This window comes from Oncorhynchus nerka, unplaced genomic scaffold (assembly GCF_034236695.1).
Source record: "Oncorhynchus nerka isolate Pitt River unplaced genomic scaffold, Oner_Uvic_2.0 unplaced_scaffold_2638, whole genome shotgun sequence".
NCBI lineage: Eukaryota > Metazoa > Chordata > Actinopteri > Salmoniformes > Salmonidae > Oncorhynchus > Oncorhynchus nerka.
This window is the reverse complement of record NW_027038661.1, coordinates 5,001-10,000: the sequence shown is the minus strand read 5'-3', so window position 1 is coordinate 10,000 and position 5,000 is coordinate 5,001. Positions and strand designations below refer to the sequence as shown.

The 5,000-nt window shown below is 48.2% G+C and overlaps 2 non-coding genes across 2 annotated transcripts; both read left to right on the top strand.

Moving 5' to 3' along the window:
• Positions 1–4,591: 4,591 nt before the first annotated feature.
• trnar-acg (transfer RNA arginine (anticodon ACG)) lies at positions 4,592–4,664 on the top strand. Its single transcript has one exon. It is a non-coding gene; the product is annotated as a tRNA-Arg (tRNA).
• Positions 4,665–4,871: 207 nt separating this feature from the next.
• On the top strand, positions 4,872–4,943 carry trnae-uuc (transfer RNA glutamic acid (anticodon UUC)). The gene has a single exon. It is a non-coding gene; the product is annotated as a tRNA-Glu (tRNA).
• Positions 4,944–5,000: the final 57 nt, after the last annotated feature.

Sequence of the window (5,000 nt, the reverse complement as noted above, 5' to 3'; positions counted from 1 at the left end):
GAGCCCAGCCAACAGCGAGTTGCAGTAATCCAGACGGGAGATGACAAGTGCCTGGATTAGGACCTGCGCCGCTTCCTGTGTGAGGCAGGGTCGTACTCTGCGGATGTTGTAGAGCATGAACCTACAGGAACGGGCCACCGCCTTGATGTTATTTGAGAACGACAGGGTGTTGTCCAGGATCACGCCAAGGTTCTTAGCGCTCTGGGACGAGGACACAATGGAGTTGTCAACCGTGATGGCGAGATCATGGAACGGGCAGTCCTTCCCCGGGAGGAAGAGCAGCTCCGTCTTGCCGAGGTTCAGCTTGAGGTGATGATCCGTCATCCACACTGATATGTCTGCCAGACATGCAGAGATGCGATTCGCCACCTGGTCGTCAGAAGGGGGAAAGGAGAAGATTAATTGTGTGTCGTCTGCATAGCAATGATAGGAGAGACCATGTGAGGTTATGACAGAGCCAAGTGACTTGGTGTATAGCGAGAATAGGAGAGGGCCTAGAACAGAGCCCTGGGGGACACCAGTGGTGAGAGCACGTGGTGAGGAGACGGATTCTCGCCACGCCACCTGGTAGGAGCGACCTGTCAGGTAGGACGCAATCCAAGCGTGGGCCGCGCACAGATGCCCAACTCGGAGAGGGTGGAGAGGAGGATCTGATGGTTCACAGTATCGAAGGCAGCCGATAGGTCTAGAAGGATGAGAGCAGAGGAGAGAGAGTTAGCTTTAGCAGTGCGGAGCGCCTCCGTGATACAGAGAAGAGCAGTCTCAGTTGAATGACTAGTCTTGAAACCTGACTGATTTGGATCAAGAAGGTCATTCTGAGAGAGATAGACGGGAGAGCTGGCCAAGGACGGCACGTTCAAGAGTTTTGGAGAGAAAAGAAAGAAGGGATACTGGTCTGTAGTTGTTGACATCGGAGGGATCGAGTGTAGGTTTTTTCAGAAGGGGTGCAACTCTCATTCTCTTGAAGACGGGAGGGACGTAGCCAGCGGTCAGGGATGAGTTGATGAGCGAGGTGAGGTAAGGGAGAAGGTCACCGGAGATGGTCTGGAGAAGAGAGGAGGGGATAGGGTCAAGCGGGCAGGTTGTTGGGCGGCCGGCCGTCACAAGACGCGAGATGTCATCTGGAGAGAGAGGGAGAAAGAGGTCAGAGCACAGGGTAGGGCAGTGTGAGCAGAACCAGCGGTGTCGTTTGACTTAGCAAACGAGGATCGGATGTCGTCGACCTTCTTTTCAAAATGGTTGACGAAGTCATCTGCAGAGAGGAGGAGGGGGAGGGGGAGGAGGATTCAAGAGGGAGGAGAAGGTGGCAAAGAGCTTCCTAGGGTTAGAGGCAGATGCTTGGAATTTAGAGTGGTAGAAAGTGGCTTTAGCAGCAGAGACAGAGGAGGAAAATGTAGAGAGGAGGGAGTGAAAGGATGCCAGGTCCGCAGGGAGGCGAGTTTTCCTCCATTTCCGCTCGGCTGCCCGGAGCCCTGTTCTGTGAGCTCGCAATGAGTCGTCGAGCCACGGAGCGGGAGGGGAGGACCGAGCTTTCCTGGAGGATAGGGGACATAGAGAGTCAAAGGATGCAGAAAGGGAGGAGAGGAGGGTTGAGGAGGCAGAATCAGGAGATAGGTTGGAGAAGGTTTGAGCAGAGGGAAGAGATGATAGGATGGAAGAGGAGAGAGTAGCGGGGGAGAGAGAGCGAAGGTTGGGACGGCGCGATACCATCCGAGTAGGGGCAGTGTGGGAAGTGTTGGATGAGAGCGAGAGGGAAAAGGATACAAGGTAGTGGTCGGAGACTTGGAGGGGAGTTGCAATGAGGTTAGTGGAGGAACAGCATCTAGTAAAGATGAGGTCGAGCGTATTGCCTGCCTTGTGAGTAGGGGGAAGGTGAGAGGGTGAGGTCAAAAGAGGAGAGGAGTGGAAAGAAGGAGGCAGAGAGGAATGAGTCAAAGGTAGACGTGGGGAGGTTAAAGTCGCCCAGAACTGTGAGAGGTGAGCCGTCCTCAGGAAAGGAGCTTATCAAGGCATCAAGCTCATTGATGAACTCTCCGAGGGAACCTGGAGGGCGATAAATGATAAGGATGTTAAGCTTGAAAGGGCTGGTAACTGTGACAGCATGGAATTCAAAGGAGGCGATAGACAGATGGGTAAGGGGAGAAAGAGAGAATGACCACTTGGGAGAGATGAGGATCCCGGTGCCACCACCCCGCTGACCAGAAGCTCTCGGGGTGTGCGAGAGCACGTGGGCGGACGAAGAGAGAGCAGTAGGAGTAGCGGTGTTGTCTGTGGTGATCCATGTTTCCGTCAGAGCCAAGAAGTCGAGGGACTGGAGGGAGGCATAGGCTGAGATGAACTCTGCCTTGTTGGCCGCAGATCGGCAGTTCCAGAGGCTACCGGAGACCTGGAACTCCACGTGGGTCGTGCGCGCTGGGACCACCAGATTAGGGTGGCTGCGGCCACGCGGTGTGGAGCGTTTGTATGGTCTGTGCAGAGAGGAGAGAACAGGGATAGACAGACACATAGTTGACAGGCTAGAGAAGAGGCTACGCTAATGCAGAGGAGATTGGAATGACAAGTGGACTACACGTCTCGAATGTTCAGAAAGTTAAGCTTACGTAGCAAGAATCTAATTGACTAAAATGATTAAAATGATAGAGTACTGCTGGGGTAGGCTAGCTGCGTTGTTGACACTACCCTAATCAAGTCGTACCGTTGAGTGTGAAGTTTCTACAATGCTGCTTATCGGGAGCTAGCTGGCTAGCTAGCAGTGTTGGTTACGTTACGTTGCGTTAGGAGAACGACAATAGCTGGCTAGCTAACCTAGAAAATCGCTCTAGACTACACAATTATCTTTGAAACAAAGACGGCTATGTAGCTAGCTATGTAGCTAGCTACGATCAAACAAATCACACCGTTGGGACTGTAATGAAATGAAATGAAAAAGTGATACTACCTGTGGAGCGACGACAATGCGACCGGAGTGCGAAAGTTCTATTCAGTAGACGTTGGCTGGCTATTGGCTAGCTAGGAGTGTCTCCTACGTTAAGGACGACAAAATAGCTGGCTAGCTAACCTCGGTGAATTAAGATAATCACTCTAAGACTACACACTCTAAACTACACAATTATCTTGGATACGAAGACAGCAAAGACAACTATGTAGCTATCTAATACTACACTAATCAAGTCGTTCGGTTGAGTGTGATAGTTACTACAGTGCTACGGTAGCCGGTGAACGTATGCTAGCTGGCTAGCTGCTAGGCAGATAGGAGGGCGACGAAATACGATAATAACGCAATTATCACTCTAAGACTCCACACTCTAAGCTACACACTTATCTTGGATACGAAGACAGCAAAGACAACTATGTAGCTAGCTATGTAGCTAGCTAACACTACACTAATCAAGTCATTCAGTTGAGTGTGATAGTTACTACAGTGCTACGGTAGCCGGTGAACGTATGCTAGCTGGCTAGCTGCTAGGCAGATAGGAGGGCGACAAATACGATAATAACGCAATTATCACTCTAAGACTCCACACTCTAAGCTACACAATTATCTTGGATACGAAGACAGCAAAGACAACTATGTAGCTAGCTATGTAGCTAGCTAACACTACACTAATCAAGACGTTCAGTTGAGTGTGATAGTTACTACAGTGCTACGGTAGACGGTGAACGTGTTGGACAGATAGGAGACGACAGATAGGAGACCCACCAAATACGATAATTACGCAATTATCTTTGATACAACGACGACTATGTAGCTAGCTAAGAGGAAATTGCTAAGATTAAACAAATCAGACCGTTGTACTATAATGAAATGTTATGAAATGTAATGAAAAAGTTATACAACCTGCAGACCGTTTGCATTTCGCTCCAACCCGGAAGTATACACAGATTAAGATCAAATTAAGATATGCATCTGAAACAGAAAACCAAGGAACCTTGTTGTTGACAGACGATATGACTGTGTACAGTGGTCTAGCTGTGACCTGACTTCAGCTTAGACATGAGGCCAGTGGTTGCAATGGATAACGTGTCTGACTACGGATCAGAAGATTCTAGGTTCGACTCCTGGCTGGCTCAATACATTATTTAATTGACTGAAATCAAGCTGGGAATGATACTGTATACCTTTCAGTGCTTCTGGCTGTTCTCACTTCAAACGCAATTTAGACGGATTTCATCTGGACATTCCCCAACATCTCTGAGAAAAAAAGATGTGGCTTTTAAATCCAACAGGCATAATGTCAACATTTAAAGATGTGTCTGTGATGTGTATTTTTAGTAAGTGTCTTCCCATATGGTCTAGCGGTTAGGATTCCTGGTTTGTGTAACAACAGATGCAGCAGTTTCACACAACACAACAATATTCCCTCAGCAACAGGAAATGTGACATGTTATGTAGATTCAAATTATACAAGGCTTTTTAAACGTTGAATACACTTCATGGCTGCATTTCTTGCTCTGCAGTAAAATTCATGCAACAACAGGAGGATCAAATTAAGATATGCATCTGAAACAGAAAACCAAGGAACCTTGTTGTTGACAGACGCTATGACTGTGTACACTGGTCTAGCTGTGACCTGACTTCAGCTTAGACGTGGGGCCAGTGGCGCAATGGATAACGTGTCTGACTACGGATCAGAAGATTCTAGGTTCGACTCCTGGCTGGCTCAATACTTTATTTAATTGACTGAAATCAAGCTGGGAATGATACTGTATACCTTTCAGTGCTTCTGGCTGTTCTCACTTCAAACACATTTAGACGGATTTCATCTGGACATTCCCCAACATCTCTGAGAAAAAATGTAGCTTTTAAATCCAACAGGCATAATGTCAACATTTAAAGATTTGTCTGTGATGTGTATTTTAAGTATGTGTCTTCCCATATGGTCTAGCGGTTAGGATTCCTGGTTTTCACCCAGGTGGCCCAGGTTAGACTCCCGGTATGGGAAAGAATATCTTGTCGTTAGGTACGCACTTGTGTAACAACAGATGCAGCAGTTTTACAC